The following is a 19,741-nucleotide window of genomic DNA, read 5'->3' as shown; positions in this document are numbered from 1 at the left end:
CATAAGGGGAAGGGGGTGTTAAGCAGCTAGACACTGGGCCTGCCTGGAAATTTGAAACACCAACCACATCCCACCCCCAGTGACACATCTTCTCCAACAAAGCCACTCCTTCTAATCCTTCCCAAACAGTTCCACCAACTGGGGACCAAGCATCTTTATCTATGAGCCTATAAGGCCCATTCATACCCAAACCTCCACAATTGTCCAACTCCAGTTTCTAAGCAGAGTTCTCCAGCTTTGCATGGTTGAGATAATCAGACTGGAGCCACTTGGACCCACCACTCTAGCCACAGGTGACTGAACTGCAGCCCTCATTTAACCCCAGAAGAGAATGTCTAAGCATTGACTCAGTCTATTGCACTCCTCTCTAGTACGGAACCTAAGAAGCCAAGACTGAGAGCTGTGAACAGCACCATGGCTAGTGTGATGGTTTGTATATACTTGGCTCAGGGAGTGGCACTATTAGGAGGTGTGGCCCTGTTGGAGTAAGCGTGTCACTGTGGGTGTGGTCTATAAGAACCTCCTAGCTGCCTGGAAGTCAGTTTTTCACTAGCAGCCTTCAGATGAAGATGTAGAACTCTCCGGTCCTCCTGCACCATGCCTGCCTGGATGCTGCCATGCTCCCACCTTGATGATAATGGACTGAACCTCTGAACCTGTAAGCCAGCCCCAATTAAATGCTGTATTTATAAGAGTTGCCTTGGTCATGGTATCTGTTCACAGCACTAAAACCCTAAGTCAGAAGTTGGTACCAGGGACTGGGATATTGCTGTGATAGGCCTGACCATGCTTTTGTTTGAAAGAATGTGGATTTGGGGACTTTCGATTTGGAAACCAGTGGAATGCTTTAAATGAGGCTTAATGGGCTATCCTAGTAGGAACATAGAAGAATTTGTTGCTGAGTATGTTTTGAACTGTGCAGACCTGGCCCAAGAGTTTTCATTGGAGAAGAATTTCACTATGTGGTCTAGAGACTATTCTTGCGATATTTTGGTGAAGAATGTGGCTGCTTTTTGCTCTCGTCTGAAGAGTCTACCTGAGGGCTAAGGTAAAAAAGATTTATATTAATTGCATTGACAAAGGAAGTCTCACAAAAGCCAAAGCAGAGACTTTGTTCTCTGGTTAAGTCTCATGAAGAGCGTTTTGAACCAGCATAGCAAGCTTAGAAAGGAAAAATATAAAATATATGGTTTGAGTATTAAAGGGGCACCAGGAAGTGAAACAGAACTGAAGCGTATGTTCTAGGAGATGACAGATTAAGGGATTTGGGGGCAAGATCCTACCCAGCTAAGTTTAGATCCAAGCATGGTGGTACACACTTTTAATCCCAGGAGACAAAGCCAAAGAGATCTGAGTTCAAGGCCAGCCTAGGACAAAGCTGGTTCTAGGTGAGGAAAAGCTTAAATCCAGGCATGGTGGTACACACCTTTAATCCCAGCATTATAGGAGATAGAGACATGCAGATCTTCGAGTTCAAGGTGAATCTGCAGAGCAAGTTCCAAGCTTAGGCAGAGTCAGGAAAACAGAAAGCTAGTAATAGAATAAGAAGGTCGGGGAAGCATGTTCCAGCCACAGGAATCAGCAGAACACGGCAGCTTTGGCTATATGGCTCTGACTTGATCTTCAAGAGAAGGAAACTACTGGGACAATTGATACTGGATAGCTGGAGCTAAGAAATTAGCACAAAGAAGTTGTGTTCCAAAGACAGTCAAGGTTGCACTTCATGCTGCAGCTGTTAATGTGTAAGAGTCACCCAAGTGGTACTGGTTTTGAAGGCATGAAGGGGTCATGAAGATCAGCTGAGGCTTGGCACTGTGAGGGGCCATGGAAGGCCAATGGTGAAGGTGCAGCCTCAGTTGCAGTTGATGGCCCAGGACTGAAGGGGTTACTCAAAGAAGTTGCGGCTTGGCACTATGAAGAGAGCCTATGAGAGGCTATTGGTGGAGCCTAGTTACAGCAGAAGACCCCAGTGTATTAGAAATGCCAGTAACCATGGGATGATCACCAAGAACAGCAGCAGCAGTGGAGTGGATCAACCTGAGCTTAGAGTGCTACAGAGGGCAGAGCTGGAGAAGTGACCCAAGCCCTTTGGAAGGAGCCCAGATCATGGGTGGATCGCAGACATTGAAACAAGGTAACACTGAAGTTGCCTTGGAGACCCCAAGATGTGGGAGATGCCAGAGCCATGGGCTATCTGCTGAGGAAAGCTGCTCACATAGTGGAACCAGCCCAGGAGAAAGAAGTTTGTTGCAGTCAACAAGGATGAAAAGGGAGTTGGAGATCTGGAGATTGCCTTGAAATCAGACATGAAGATGCAGAATTTGGAGTTTGCCCTTCTGGTTTCCAGGATCTGGAATAACATTCATTCAAAAACAGATAGAGCTGGAAATCACAGTGTTAAATGAAATAAGCCAGGCTCTGAGAGACAGATGGCTTAAGTTTTCCTTCGTCTGTGGATTCTAGAACTTAATTTATACATATGAACATCTATGTGACGGTGCACCTTTGTATTGTCAGTTATTGATTGCTATACCAACAGAGAGCTAAGAACGAGACCTGGGCATTGCTCCTATGGTGTGTCACCACTCTCACGTTTGTAAACAGTCACCTTCCTTATTCGCTGATTGGCTTTAATAAAGAGCTGATGGCCAAAAGCTAGGCAAGAAGTGGAGGGTAGAACTTCTGAGCAAAGAAAAGGTCTCTCGGGGAAGAAATCAGAAGCTGGAATTCACCAGCAGCACATGGAGATGATTGGATTTTTTGGACTGAGAGAGCAGTAAAGACATAGTCACGTGGCAAGTTATAGGCTAGAATAATAAGATTACATTAGATGAGCTACCTGGGAGGTAGCCCAGGCTAAAGGCCTAAGCTTTTATAAATATTAATAAGTCTCTGTGTTATTATTTAACCACTGACAGTTCCAGAAAGTCCTGTTATAGCAGAGTATATGTTAGTGTGTGTGAGTTCTGTGTGTTTGTGTGTGTGTGTGTATGTGTGTGTACATGCATATACATGTTCAACAGCACATGTATGTATATTCAGGTAGGCCAGGTAGCCAGCAATCCCCAGGGATCCCTGTCTCTGTTCGCCACACTGCTGGCTTTACAGGCCTGTACAGCCACAGCCTTATTCTTACATAGGCAGAGAGACTATAAACGCAGGTCCTCAGACTTACACAGCAAGCACTTAACCAACTAAGCCACAGTCTCAGGACCCTGAAAGTGGTTTTTGTGACTATAAAAAGAATGTGTTAGGGTCAGAGCAATGGCTCCATTAGCAAAGGGCTTGCTGGGTAAATACGAGGCCCTGAGTTTGGTGGAGTATGCATACCTATGAAGGACACAGGAAGTTGACCACTGGCCTGCATGCATGTGCACGCATGTGCGTGCGTGCACACACACACACCTGCACACCCATGAACATAAGCCCACCATACAAAGAGCATGTAACAAAAGGTCATTGTCACTGAGCTGTCGTCACTGGCTATGTTAAAGGTCATGTGGCTACAACTATGTTGAGACATCTGAGGGCAAAGAGAACCAGTAACAGGCCCGAAGCCTTGCTGAGCAGCGGAGGGCCACTAACCCACATAATCACATTCACAGCCGCTGGGAACAAGTAACCTGTACTTCACCAATGGAAATGGAGGGACAACTGTGTCACTCACTAAAGCTTCAGGAAGGGACAGTAAGAACAAACCATAGGTGTCTGCCCCTTTGCTATCCCATAATGCTTCTTTATGCAGACGATACTCGAGAAGTCCACACAGTTTCAGAGAGACAGAGATGAGAGGATGGGAGAACCCCTGTGATGCTGAGAGATGAGAGGGTGATCTGTGCCCCCGAAACTCTCAGAGCTGAGAGTGTGACCTGCACCCCCAAACTCTCAGAGCTGAGGGGTGACCTGTGCCCCACAAAACGCACCCCATTCCTGAGAGCGAAAACACCATCATTTTCCACGGAGACAGCTTGAAATAAGCCTGTCACTGGATCTGGTTCCACGCGGTTTCTGCCCTTGCTTCTGGGGAAAACAACAGCAATCCGGTTGTGTTTCCATCACCTCCACGGAAACACTGTGTGTTAAACCTCTGCCTGGGTGGCCCCGCGCCAGGGAAAATATCTTGAGCCGGGTTTATGTCTCAAATGTCAGGTTGTTCGAATGGGACTCCATTCCATTCTTGCCCCGTGAATGGACTCCCTAGATGGCATCCCTGTTAAACAGAAGAAACAGATCCTACACAAAGACGGCCTTGACAGAGTGTGGTCAGCACACGGCCAGAATGAGAGGCAGTGCAGATTATCCACTCTGAGAAAGGATCGCTCCAGCCACAAATTACAGAACAAACAGAGACTGGCCCAAACCACTAACGGGTGAAAGCCAAGATGCTACAGACAAAGCAGAGAGAGCTGTTTTAATGAGACCAGACCAGAAAATAAAGCTTTCCCTCTGCTCAGCCTGATTTTCCACTCACCACCCCCAACCCTCAAGGATTTTTAAAAAACATTTGAAGAAAAAAAAAAACAGCATTATAAGCGCTTCCATCTGAGGGAGCTGTTAAATGGAAACAAAGCGTGTAACAACGGCGGCACGGCGGCAAGTACCTGGAGCTAAGTGGTAGGACCTGGCATCTCCAGATTCACCTAGAGAGAAGCCACCAGGCCTCCACAAACCCTCCAGATCTACATCTGGGAAAGGACAGCAGCTCATTACACCAACAGGGACTTGAAAAGGGAGAGAAGAGAGAATGAATGGTTTTTGGTTTTGTTTTTGTTTTTTTAAATTGGCTAAGGGCTGGATTAAGCTACTAAGAGTACTTGCTCTTCCCCAGGACTCAGAGTTCCATCAAAGGACCCAGGCTCCCATAATCCAGCACCCACTACTCAGGCCCAATGGACACAGCGCCCTCTTCTGGGCTCTAAGGCCATTGCATGCACCTTCCAAATAGTGCACAGAAATGCATGCAGTCAAAACACCTACACGCAAAATAACAAAATACTGTTTTAAGGGGCAAGAGGTGAGTACCACGAAGCCATGCTGATGGAGTTTGTAGAGGGAAGTTGTCCCTCCAACATCAGATGGCTCTAGGACTTCTCTGGACACTGGAACTCAGCAGCTACTGACTCCAAGGGGGTTCCTCTGCCTCTTGCATCCCAGCTCCTTCTTCCGTGCAAGTGTTAAAACTGGAGTCTGCATCCGTGTTGCTGTAATGATCCTCGCAGGGTGCATCAGATGCCCTCACAGGCGCCCATTTGTCTCCCTTATAGCAAACATCATACTGTGATGGTTTTGTGATTCATGTGGGAACGTTCATCTAGAAAAGTAGGAGAATCAAAGCTATCCCAAGGCTTTAGCAGCCGGTGTGACTCTGAAATCCAGGAAAGCCTAAAACCATGCAGGCGTCCTCCAGGTCCCCAGATCTAGAATGTGCACATGGAGGTGGGGAAGGTGTGAGCCTCCTGCTGCAGCTCCTGAAGGCCCAAGCAAAGCAGATGCCAAAAGCAAGATCAGGAATTGGAAGGAGAGAAGAAGTGGAATTGGGGGGAGGGCAGGAGTTGAGGACTTGCTTCCTCAGTGTCAGCTGACAGTGACACCATATACACATATACACATGCACACATATATACACATACTTACACACACATGCTCACAAACATATGCACATACACATGCATGTGCTCACACACATGCATATACAGATACACATATGCATTCATACACATATGCACATACACGTGCACACACTCATACACATGCACACACATATACATATACACATATACACATGCATATATATGCACATGCATATATATACATATATACATATATGTATATATACATATATACATGTATATATACATGCATATATATGTGCATATATACTCATACACATATGCACACATACATATACTTACACACATGCTCACACACATATACATGTATACACTCACACACATCCACACATATGCATATACACATACAAACATACATGCACATACATATGCACACATACATACATGCATGCACACAAATATGCACATATACATATACTCACACACATGCATACACACATGCACGCAGGTACATACATGTGAACACATCTGCATATGCACATGCACACACATACACAGGAATGTGCTTACATGTGTACACACACATATAGACACCCTCATATCACACATAATATCCAACCTCTCCATGAATACACAATAGACAGGTATTGCTCACATTCTTACAGACAAAGAGACTGAGATTTCCAGGCATCCTGTGACACACTCCAGATCTCACAGCAAGAAGGTGAAGGAACTGGGATGCCAGCCGAAGGGACATCCACAACCACATAATACCATCATGTGACAACAGACAGCTGTGTCCCTTCTCTAGAAGCCCAAGAGTAATGGTTCATCTTCATTGTCAAGATGACTGGATTTGGAATTGCCTAGAAGACTAACTGCTGGGTAAGGGTTTTCAGAAAGGTTACCTGAGAGGAAAGCACCCACTCTGAGTGTGAGCTGCACCATGCCATGGGCTCGGGTCCCAGAATGAATAAAAGGGAATAGGAGAAAGAAAGCCAAACCTTAACGTCCATCCCCTCTGCTTCCTGATTGCAGACAAGATGCAATGGGGCACCTCGTCTTCCCACCACATGCCTTTACCACAACAATGGGCTGCATTCCCCAAAACACGAGCCAATATAAACCCTTGTTTCCTATGTTGCTTTAGTTGAGTATTTAGTCACAGCAACCAGAAATACAATTAACAGGCTCAGTTCATTTATCTGCAGAATAGGCTTTTACAGAAGCCCTTTGTCAGCACACATGCTATTATTTTAAAACATCTCTCAGAAGATGCCCAGTTTGTGTTTCCCGGGCCATATAAGTTTGTTTCGTAGCCTGATTAAAAGTAAGGATGACTAAAAGATACTACAGCCAGCACTACACAGGTATGCCTGCTGGGGGGGGGGGTCATACCACTGTCAGACAGGTGTGGGAGATAGAGTCCCACTGGAAGGACAAGGCTCGCTGTGTCAGCTGAGCTAACACTGAGCTAATCCTACAAAGCCCTGGAAGTCACACAGACACCCTGATAAGAGTGTGAGTTTCACAAGCTATGTAGCAGCTGGCCTGCAGTCCTAAGAGCCTGAGGCTTAGGGAGCCTGGGCTTCCAGCTTAGAACCAAAGAGAGACACAGGAAAACAAGTGCTTTGGTTGACAAAAGGGAAAAAAATGCCTCAGGTCCCTGGTGCTGCTATCTGTTCCTGTTTAAATGAATCTTTTCAGTGATTCTCCACCTCCAGCAATGGTTTTCATTTTACACATGGAGAGGGGGAAGTCCAGAGAGGTCAGCCAACATTCCTAAGGACACACAGTAAGTGGGGAGGAAAGCTGGAAGAGCAGCCCCTTTCTGAAGGACCACATTCCCCTGCCTCTAAACTTCTGGAGGAGACTCAGCAGGGAGTCACCAGAGCATGGATCATGAAATAAAGCATGTCAACATGCAGGCAGCACTCACGGGGGCAGGGGTGAACACATCCAGCATGCTGGGTGCCCTCACAGATGGAAACAGTACCAGGCTATTGTGACCAGGGTGCTGGGGCAGAGCAGCCGTGATATGGACCTTCAGCCCTTCCGTAGGTAGCATAATAGATGCCATTCAAGGCCTGTAAACTTGGACCAAAATGAAGACACGGTAGAGACATACAACACGGGGAGTAATTAGCTCAAACGAATAGAAAAATAAATAAATAAAAACAACAAATCAAACTATTCAGAGCCAACGTGTGAGACTAAGTAATATTCAAGGAGGCACAAGGAAGGACTTGACTAGAAGAGTATCAGGACAGAGGGAAGCAGACAGAAGGCACAGACCCACGTGGGGGAGTTGGCTTAAAAGTATATAAGCTGATATTATTGGTTAAAATAGAGACAAAAACGTAGTGGAGCCGACACAAATTAGTGAGTGGTTGTCACGAAGCCTCTCAGGAGGAACAAGGAGGTTGCTGTAGCAGCCGTGAGAACACTAATTATTAGCACAGGAAGGAGAAACGTAAAGGACTCGAGATAAGAGATGTGTTGAGTAATAAATCTTTAAAATCTTGGAAGGAAGAGTGGTGGTGGTGCCACACGCCTTTAATCCCAGTCTCGGGAGGCAGAAGCAGGCGGATCTCTTGGAGGTCTGAGACCAGCCTGGTCTACAGAGAGAGTTCCAGGACCAGCCAGGTCTGCAACAGGGAAAATGATCTGAAAACAAAACAAAACCAACAACAACAAAAAGAAAAATTGATTAATCTTGGAAGAAGAAACAATAATGTAAAGAAGAAATAACTGAGAATATAATAGAAGATATTGGGGGGAGTTCATAGAAGGAAAATAAACAGCTATAGATGGACAAAACTATACAGACCTGACAGGAAACGTTAAGAGGCATGCATGCTTACCCAGTCGTATTGATACTTAAAAATGACAAAGACCAAAAGAGGTTATGTAGAGGATGGACTGTCTAGCTGAATCAATAATCAGACCGACATATGGAATCTGGTAGTCACAGTGAGTGCAGGAAAACACTTGAATACCTTTTTAAAAGATGTATTTATTTTTGTTTTATGTGCATGGGTGTTTGGCCTGCCTGTGTCTGTGCAGGTATGTGCAGTACCTGTGCAGGCCAGAAGAGGGCATCAGACTCCCCTGGGACTGGAGTTTCACAGGGATGTGATCTGGGTGCATAGGTTCTGGGAACTGAACCTTGGTCTTTTGGGAGAGCATCTTCAGCTCATAACAACCACTAACAATACTTACATTCTTTAGTGGTAAACTGTTGGCTCAGGGGGATTTACCGAACAAGACCTGTGGCCAGCTGTTAAATCAAACATGAACACTTTGCTCCCAAATGCGTATCTCTCAAGCCCCTACACAACAGTCCGCTGAGCTGTGAGAATCATGCAGCTTTTTCAGCCTAAGTCTAAATGTCACCACAACCCTCCCCAACATGTACGATCTGTGACAGCAATTTCCCTTTTCCTGGTACTTAGTTAGAGGTACTGTTACTGTGATAAAACACCATGAGCAAAAGCAACTGGAAAGGAGAGGTCTGTTTCATCTCATACTTGTTGGTAACAGCCCATCCAAGGGAACGCAGCAGGAACCCAAGCAGAGAAGGAACTGAGAGGCAGAAGCTGAGGCAGAGACCCTAGAAGGATGCTCCGTGATGGCTTGCTTCCAGTGCTTTCTCAGCCTGCTTTCTTATTGCACTGAGGACCGCCTGTCCAGGTGCTGCCCAGCCCTCTTTTTAGAAAATGTGCCACAAGCTTGCCTACAGAATAATCTGTAGGAACATTTTCTCACATGAGTTTCTCTTGGTAGTTTGTGTCAAGTTGGAATAAAACTAATCAGTACAGACAGGAACTCTTATTTCCCACTCCTCTTGTTTCCTGTGGGAAGATCTTAAGACGGACTCCCATTGGGAATGCTCAATTTGACTCACAGGCACCCTTGCCCACAGGAAACACAGTCTCTGCTTCGCTGGGTGGGCAAGTCGTGTGGAGAACAGGCATACACAGAAAGCCTCCAGACTGCTTGATTTGATCTATTGGTTTCCACCAGGGGCCAATCTTAAGGTCAAGTTAAAGTATCCCAGTTATAAGACTTTGGGGTGGCGGTGTGTCTCAGCTGGTAAAGGCCTGACGCAAGTCTGATTGACCTGAGCTTGATTCCCCCAGAACCCACACGTGGTGGAAAGGAGCAAGCAAATTCCTAAAAGTTGTCCTCTGACCTTCACAGATGTGTGTGTGTGTGTGTGTGTGTGTGTGTGTGTGTGCGTGTGTGTGTGTGACCTACACAAATCTGTACGTGCATGCACAGACAATACATAAATAAGGTTTTAAAATAGATATTGAATAAAAATAAGGATGACCATCCCAAGGAGAGATTGCAGATCTGTCGCCTAGAGTAATGCTATCCAAGTTCTACATTTTTATAAATTGTGTGTGTGTGTGTGTGTGTGTGTGTGTGTACACACACAAAAAAAAAACTATTGCAACAAACTGCTTGTTACAACTTAATTGGTCCACAAGGATAGTTCAGAGATTAACTCATTATCCATCACTTACATCATCCAGTCCAGTCAAGACCGGTGATGAGCAGGAAACCCTCCAAGTGCAGGTGTTTATAGTTGTTGTGGCATCCTGACTGTGCAGAACCTGCTTTAAGAGGCCAATGTGACCTGAATTACTACAGTCTTCTATTGCTCCACAGGGTAAGGAATTTGTGGCCTCGGTCTTTGTGACATTTTAAATCCCCTTGCAGCACCACAAAGTGGCTGAGTTCAAGTAATGAGAGGAGGAAACAGCTGGATGGCTCAGTGGGTAAAGGTGCTGGCTGACAACTTGAGTTTCACAACTTGAGTTCAGTCCCCAGAACCCAGTGGGAGAGAACGGACTCCAAGTTGCCTTTGACCTCTACACATGACCCACAGCCTGCATACTCTTAACATAACGTAATAACGTGTCATTTACAAAATTAAAACAGCCAAAGTGTGTTATTTTCCCAAATAGAGGCTAAAAGTCCCTAAGGATGTGCACTCTGAAGAAGGAAGCACCCTCCTTGCTCCCTTTAGCCCCTGGCATTACCCACAATCCCTGTCTTTCTTGTGTATTTGTTTTCTCTCCCTGCAAGAACACTAGTCATCGGGTCAGATGCGGCTGCCCTTGTCCATTATAACCTCATCCACCTGGTTACACCTGCACAGTCCTAGTTTCCAAATCAGGATACATTCTGAGGTTCTGTGTGGACATAAATTGGAAGCTGTTCACTCACGTTAATTAGAAAAAGATCGGTTCTGCCCAGCTACATGGCCTGGAGCTCACTATTTTCCTGTCTCCAGGATGTTGGGCCTATAGTCATACATGACTATAATTCCTTTTTCTGAAAAAAAAAAATAGTTTGAAGGGAAGGGGTGGGGTGAGGCAAGATGGCCCAGCCAAATCTGACAGTCCAACAGAAGCCAGGATTCATGGGGTGGAAGGGGAGAGCCAGTTCCTGCAGGTTATCTTTTAACCGCTACACTGGCACACACACATACACACACGCATGCTACACTCAAAAGAGATGACTATAATGAAGTGCTTTTAAGTAGTATCCTATCCTTTCCATCTGGGATGGTTTGTTTATGCTCAGCCAAGGGAGTGGGACTATTAGAGGGTGTGGTCCTGTTGGGGTTTATATCACTGTGGGCTATAAAACCCTCATCCTGGCTGCCTGGAAGTCAGAATTCTGCTAGCAGCCTGCAGATGAAGATGTAGAACTCTCAGCTCCTCCTGCATCATGCCTGCCTGGATGCTGCCATGTTTCTACCTTGATGATAATTGACTGAACCTCTGAACCTGTAAGCCAGCCCCAATTAAATGTTGTCTTTATAAAGGTTGCTTTGGTCATGGTGTCTGTTCACAGCAGTAAAACCCTAAGTCACCACCCATTTTCAAAATTCATCTCTACACTGATTCCCACCCGGACAGAGATAAAAGGCAGTCATTTTCCTCCTAAAGCTGCTACGGCCATCTTTAGCACCGCCCATTGCAGCCTCGTGTATGCTGGAAGGTCATTTCTTGCTCCAATCTTCTTTCCTCTCACTCATTTTCTTCCTCTCTCCCTTCATGTTTTTAGGCATCCCCTTGGGTAGCTAGAAGTCTGGTAAACACTTCCGAACTGTGACAGAAAGGCCTTGGGACTCTGCAAACCTGGACTCATACCCATCCTGGCTCGCTGCCAGGTTCTGCAGGCCAACCCCTTGTGGATGCTGGGAAAAGGGTGTGGAGAATTGGCCACTGGAGGAGAGGTATTGAGACCACGGCTCTCCTATCTATCAGCCTGTTCCTCAGAAATGCAGAATAACAAACGTCACAGAGAGAGTGCCTGAAACCTAGGGAAGGGAAAGTTCTTGGTGAAATAAACGGTTCTGTAGAAGCTGAGTTTTGCTGTGCTTCCCCAGCGACCCCTGACAGCCATGTGTTAAAGACTGTGTCAAAAATCCAATGGTCATAGGGATGTGATGGACTCTTCAAGAGGTGAAGCCCAGCTGGAGGATTTTAGGCCTTTGGGGTACACCGCCAAAGTAGATCTGAGGAGTCCAGTCTCTCTCTCTCTCTCTCTCTCTCTCTCTCTCTCTCTCTCTCTCTCTCTCTCATTCTGTTAATGCAGTGGCCATGTGATCGTGACTCCACCAATCAGAGGCGTGCGTTCTCAGGGGGACAGTAGGGAGGTGTTGGTGTAGGTGGCCTGGGATGGGCCCCTGTGGAGCTCAGATGTTCGATTGCACCTTCCTTAAAGGTTGCAGTGCTATACGGTTGCACACTACACCTTGTGTCAACACCAGCCACAGGAACAACCTGAAACCAAACCTGTGATGAGTCCGCAGTTATTTCTCAAAGCTCCTGTTCACCAGTGTTGCAGCGCCTTGGTTCCAAGAACAAAAAGCGTGAGCTTCCTCTTGCACCCTCCCTCCGTGATAGTATCCACCATATCCCCAGAGCTCAGCAGACACTAGCACCATGGTCTTGGGCCTCCAAACCCACGAACTAAACAAACCTCTTTCTGTAAGAAGTGCACGGCCTTGTGTATTTTGTTATAGACTGAGACAGGAGCACCTTCTCCCCCTTCGTCCAGCATTTCTCCAGCACAGAGAAGCAGGAAGCCCATGCATCGCCTGTGTGGAAATGGGACATTATGGTCTAGCTCAGGAAAATTGCCTAGAAAACGTGTATGTAAATACAGCTACTCACTTACATAGTGCACCATCCATGCAAGAGACAGTCCAATGTTAAACCAGCAATAGCACACGTAAAAGGCTCCTGTACTCCACAGCCATGTCGGTCGCAGACTCAGTCCTGTGTGCTATCGATGTGATGATAGATATGACTGGATGCTTACTCTGCAACTGTCCGAGTTGTTAATCGCTGTCCGAGTATTAAGTCATTTCACCCTCACGCTGTTTGTCTGTAGGCCCTCGTTTACCTCAATTGTAGGATGCAAATATCTGTTCTGGTATAACAAGGGTCCTCAACCTGTGGGTTACGACCCTTTTGGAGGTCCAGTTTCCCTTTCATGGGGGTCATTAAGACCATCAGAAAACGTAGCTATTTATATTACAATTCATAACAGCAGCAACATTACAGTTATGAAGTGGCAACAAAAAGAACTTTATGGTCGGGGGCCACCACAACATGAGAACTGTATTAAAGGGTCGCAGCATTAGGGAGGTGAGAACCACTGCTCTATACCAAGACTTCCGTGGGAGTCCAGTGGGTTAACCTGGGCATGTAATAGCCATTTCATATATAGACTTTTAAATTTTTTATTATAAACACTGGCTTCATTCCACAGAGAAGGAAACAGAGATGGAGGAAAGCTAAATAAACAGTCCAGTGTTCAGAGCTAGGGACTAGGGAAGTGACTATGCTAGGATGGGAACAAGGAATGCTCCAATCAAAACGCGGAGAGAAAGCAAGCTGCTATTAGACGCTCTGACCACCAGAGGGCAGGAGATGCATTTATTAGAAAGGCGAGACCAGCTACTCCTCCCCCCCTCCCCCCCCCCCCCCCCCCCCCCCCCACACACTTTTTTTTATGGTCCGTTTTATACATTAAAAACTGAAAGCTTTGTTGGGCATGGTGTCACAAACCTTTAATTCCAGCACTTAGGGAAGTGGGTGTATCCCTGAGTTTGAGACCAGCATGGTCCACAGAATGAATTCCAGGACAGCTAGGGCCACACAGAGTAACTCTGTCTTGCTGGTGGAGGGGTGGTGTGGGGCGGACAGGACAGGGGACTGAAAGTTTTACTTCACCCAGTGGTCCATGCCTGTATTCACAACACTTGAGAGATAAATGGCAGAAAAATGAGGGTATCCTCCACTATACAATGAGTTCAAGGCCAGCCTCGGCTATATGAGGTCTTATCTTTTTAAAAAAGAATTAGAAACTTGAAAGTTTTATTGTAGACTTTACACCAATCATTAAAGAAGTTGGTTCAATGTTTTCTATTATCATAAAGATGAGACCTTTGTTGTGAGTATTCAATTTGAACAGATCTGTCCGTGTCTAGAGAGCTGTTCAGCAGATGAAATGCCAGCCAGCAACATTCAATAGCAGACCCACTAGGTGAACCCCTCCTGGGCCGAGCCCACTGTGTGCAGGAGTGGTATTCACTGAGGAAGGAGAAGCAGGAATCCTCCTTCCATCCTGCCTAATTCTTGCCGGAATGACTCCATTGAGGTCCAGGTACGAGATGGTGCTGGTGTGGTCTGCAGCATTAGAGAGGGAAAGGTGGTGGGGGAGGGCTGAAAAAACATTTGGAGCAAAGAAATGCAGTTGAGCTTAGAAAGCCGTGTGGTAAGCTGTCCTGTCCCCTGGGGTCACCATGAAGTTGGTGATGGCAGGCAGGGTGGCAAGGACCAATCCTGTCAAATGACAATGCCACCTGTGTCTTGAGAGATGCTAGGGGCTCAGCAGCTGCTGGACAGAGTCACGTGTTTTAAGAAGAGTGTTCTGGAGCCCAGCATAGAGATCTGTTGTATAGGACTCTACAGTGTAGACCATCCCGTACCTCTGGAAGATATGAAGGGAAGGAAGAGGAATGACCATTCCTGCACTACATCACTACAAGCCTGAGAACAGCATTTAAACTGTGAGCCCGTGGCAAACACTTCAGATTCAAACCATCGGGGTTGGACAAGGGGCACCTGGCTGGTGGAAGCTGGCCACTAGGATTGGATCTTAAAGGTTACTCAGCTGCTGGCTCAGACCCCCCAGGCCTGTCTCACCACAATCTCTCCTCCATAAGCTCCCCCATTCCATCCCCGGTACGAAGGCGTGAAATCCTTCTGAAACCAAGAATCAAGGTTAAATCTTTTCTCCCAGGATGGTTACCTTTTTAACTGTCATCTTGACACAACCGAGAATCACCCATGGAAAGGATTCTTAATTGAAGATTTGTCCAAATCAGGTTGGGTGGTGACATTGCCTTGTTAATTGGTGTGGGAATCTCCATGCCACTGTGGGCGGTACCACTCCTACACAGGGGTCCATGCTGTCTAAGAGAGGAGAAGGCAACCAAGCAGGCCTGCATGCATTTGTCTCTGCCCTTGACTGTGGATATGTGTGAGCAGGCTCCTGCGTGTCACTTCTCAATAATGGGCTGTAAACTGAAGGTAAGCCCCTTCTCCCTCGGGTGCTTTCTGCTGGAGCATTTTCTCACAGCAAGGAATTAACTAGAGCACACCTTCCTTTGGGTGTTTCTGCCAGATATTTGGTCACAAGGACTCAAAAGAAACCAATATATAGATAAGGGAAACTCTTGCCTGCGGACTTCAAATTCACCAGTGATGTGGGCAAGGACAGTAGTTGGGAGCACATCCTCATGGCACAAGAGTGATGACATCATCACAATGGCAGTCACAGGAGCGGGTGGGGGACATGTTGACTAGGGGAGTTGCCTCTTCAAGTTACCTCCTCCTCATCACTACTTCCAGCCATTGGATTCCTCCTGGAAGGGCCTTTTACAGCCCTTCTATGAGCCGTCTTCTTAACATCTTTGCTCATATTCTCAGGCACTTTATATGAGAGTTCTTTGTAGATCAGGATACCCTATGATTATCACAGATATTGTCCAGAGTTCTCAAATGTAGAGAAGGGTAGCCCCATGGTGATTACAAACGTTTCTGGGAGTTCTCAGATGTAGAGCAGGGTAGCCCCATGGTTATTGCAAACATTGCTGAGAGTTCTCAGGTGTAGTGCAGGCTAGCCCCATAGTTATAACAAATGTTGCCTGGTTTCCCAGGCACTTGCTTTTCAAGTGTTCCCAGGTTTCAGACACATTTTCATCTTTCACATCATCTAGCCGAGCAATATTTCACCTTATGGATGTCATGCTTCATTCCCATAAGACTGTTTCCCAGTCTCAGGGCAGGCGACTATTTACCAGTGTCTTCCTCAGCTTTACGGTTTTATCATTTATGTCATCTTTAAGTTCATTCAAATTTATTCAAGGGCTTTCAGGGGAGCTTGACATTTCTTAACTTTGTTTACTGCATCATTAAAAGTAAAAATAAAAACCAAAGGGCAGCTGGGCGGTGGCAGCACATGCCTTTAATCCCAGCACTCTGGAGGCAGAGGCAGGCAGAGCTGAGTTTGAAGTCAACCTAGTCTATAGAGTGAGTTCCAGTACAGCCAAGGCTACATAGAGAAATCCTGTCTCAAAGAAACAAAAACCAAAACCCAAACCAAACAAAACCCCCAAAGGGCAGAGAGATGTTTCACAGTTAAAGGTGTTTGCTGCTTTTCCAAAGGACCCAAGTTTGGTTCCCAGCACCCACACTGGGCAGCTCACAACCACCTGTGAGGACTAAATGCTGTCTTCTGGTCTCTGTAGGCATTCACACTACACACATAACACACACATGCAAGCATACACAATGCACATACACACATGCAAATACACACATACACACACATGAACATACAATGCACATACACATGCACATACATGCACACATGCACTAAAAATAATTTTAACTGTTATTAAAAATTAAAATTTGCTTCACGTCTGCATGATCTCATATGTGTTTTCTCTTCCACTCATCCTGCCCTACAAGCTGACACTTGCTTCTCCTTCACTTCAGCTCCTGCAGCTTATGTGCTCCGTGAGAGCAAGTGTATGAATTCCAAAGCTGGAAGGCCCTCATCTGTTGTTGAAGAGCACAAGCTCCCTCCATCACCTCTTCTCGATTAAAACCACCTCTGTGCAGGAAACTAGGAAGGCGTTAGCAATCTTTGCAACGTGTGTCTCCTTTATCAGAAAGCTTTAAAAGACCCTCTTTCATCAGATAGCCTCCTAACTAGAAACTCCCTAATATACATCTCCATGATATTTTTAACAATAATCTTGTAAAAAGAAAAACAAAAAGGGAATATATTGTATTGTTGGGGGAGGTATAAACTCTTACATTTCAGGCATTTTGAAGGCGGGACCAGTGTATAACTTACCTCCTTTTTGCTATGATAAAATGCTGATAAAAAGCACGGTAAAGAGGAAAGGTTCATGTCATCTTACACTTCCAAGTGACAGTCCATCACGGAGGGACACTGAGGCAGGAACTGAAGCAGAGACCATGGAGACCATGGAGAAATCGCAATTTGCTGGCTTGCTTTTTTAGCCTTGTTCAGCCTGCTTTCTTATATACTCCAGGACCTCCAGCCTAGGGATTGACACTGCCCAGAGTGGGCTCGTCCCTTTTATGTCAATCACTAATAAAAAAAAAAATGCCCACAGACCAGTCTGATAGAATCAATTCTTCAATTAGGGGTTCCATCTTTCCAGATGAGTCTGGTTTGTGTCAAGTTGGTCAAAACTAGCCGGTATACCCAGGCTCCTGTTTTAATGGTTTATCCTCCTCTGTCGTCCAGATTCGTACTGTACTTTAGAAAAACATTAATCATTTGCCTTCAGACTCAGGAGGTGGGTGGCTGTGTTATTAACATTCAAGAATTAGGAAGCTCTAAATTTATCTGATCCCTAGTAGAAGGAAAATGTTAAAACTTGTCATAATATGGAAGACACTGTTCATTTGTAATGAAATTTGATGGAGTTTTAACTTTTGAAAAGACAATCTTTATTTTGTGGCACAGCCACTATTGAGAGTCAGCCTACGCAGGAGGAAAATCATACAGAATGTCAGAATCTAGACCAGGAAAAAACCCAGTGGTCAAAGATGGACAGCAGGACAGCATGACAATACTGGATTGTAACCCCAAGAGCAAAATAAATGGCTATATACTCTTACCAAATAATAAATAAATGTGTTAGAGAATTTCTAGTAGCACTTATTGAAGGAATGGGGAGAAAAATGGGGACTGTAGTACCTGGTAATTATGCTACAGGCCCCTAGGATAGATCTAGGGGTGTAGCTCAGTATGCCTGTCATGAGGCCCTGAGTTCAGCCCCCAGCACACCCCCCCCCAAGAACAGGCACCAAAGACAGTATTCATACTAGCTATGGGAACTTTAAGGAGAAACAGAATACCTACAGTCTCCAAGTAGCTCTCCCGAAATATTCAATTACCAGGATGCTTTTTTCCCTCCATAGGAGAGTTTTTCTTTATCGAAAGCAATAAAGTGTCTGCTACCCAATCCATCAGTTAGTGGATGCATACATGAACGATATGACTAAATGCACTCATTGTTTGCAGCAAGTACAGCAGTCAGTTACCCCAAAGTTCCCCTTTCCTACAGGAGGCATGGCAGACTGTGGCTGGTATCACCAAGGGGAGCACCGCCAGATAAGTCTACACCAACCCAATTATGACTTGCAAGCTGCGTTCCCAGTGACCCTGTGTGCAAGTCATTCTGTCAGTAACAATGTTCCTTTTCCAACAAGATGCTGAACCTGGAAGTGACAGTGATTGGTTTAGTACACACACTGAATAAAATCATCCCCAGATACCTAGAAAATAACTAGAGTCCTGGTGACAAGAAGACTATCGCAAAAATGCCATCATACTTTTAATAAGCACCCCCAAATTCTCATCTTGAATTGTCTGAACTCATGGAACAATGGTGGAGAGCTGAGACTCCTCTTGTCTCAGTTAGGGTTGTACTGCTGTGAACAGACACCATGACCAAGGCAACTCTTACAAGGACAACATTTAATTGGGGCTGGCTTACAGGTTCAGAGATTCAGTCCATTATCATCAAGGCAGGAGCATGGCAGCATCCAGGCAGACATGGTGCAGGAGGAGCTAAGAGTTCCACCTCTTGTTCCGGAGGCTGCTAGCAGCAGACTGGCTTCCAAGTAGCTAGGGTGAGGCTATTAAAGCCCACACCCATAGTGACACACCTACTCCAACAAGGCCACACCTCCTAATAGTGCCACTCCCTGGGCTAAGCATATACAAACCACCACAGCTCTCAACCAAAGGATTAAGGTCAATGTCACCAGTAATAAGATGGGATCCTGAGATCTCAGGATTTGATTCGATGAGGGACATTCCATCTCAGCAGGGGCTCTACCTCAAGTTCTGTAACCCCAGTCTAAGAAGAGCACAGAGAAATTCATATTAAAGGGCATATCCCAAAATTCCTACCCAGGCTTCAAAAGCCTCAGGAAGAGCTGAGCAAACACCACCAGCAAGAACAGGAAACAGAGCAGATAAATTCAATTGAGACACAGTATAACTTCAAATTGGAACAGTAACAAAAATGACGTAGAAAAACTGAGAATTCATTTACAATTGACCGGTGTCCCCAGCCTATTCTTGTGTTCTGTCTATCCAACCTTACTTGTAAGTTTTCCAAAGCCAATGTAGTTTTTATTTTTAATTTACAAATATTTTTGAGACAAAGTTTCATGCACTTTATTATGACCTCAAACTTACTGTGTAGCCAGCTGGTCTTAAACTCTTGACTCTCCTGCCTCAGGCTTCTCAGGGCTGTTATTATTAATGATGTACAAATTGATGTCTCCACCAAGTGCATAGTGAACTTGCAGACATTGAAAATATGTGCCTCCGAAGTGCTTGGTAATTTTTACCTTTGTATTTATTTATTTATTTATTTATTTATAACAATTTGATGGCTCTATAGTGAGCAAATATGGAAGACAGTGTCTGTGTTTTTGGAAAAAAATTCTACTTGTCAGAGTCACCTATTTAACCAGTGTGGTGGTCTGAATATGTATGGTCCCTGTAGAATTCTGTGT

The sequence above is a fragment of the Arvicanthis niloticus genome, chromosome 22, assembly GCF_011762505.2.
Source record: "Arvicanthis niloticus isolate mArvNil1 chromosome 22, mArvNil1.pat.X, whole genome shotgun sequence".
NCBI lineage: Eukaryota > Metazoa > Chordata > Mammalia > Rodentia > Muridae > Arvicanthis > Arvicanthis niloticus.
Note: the sequence above shows the minus strand (reverse complement) of the source record.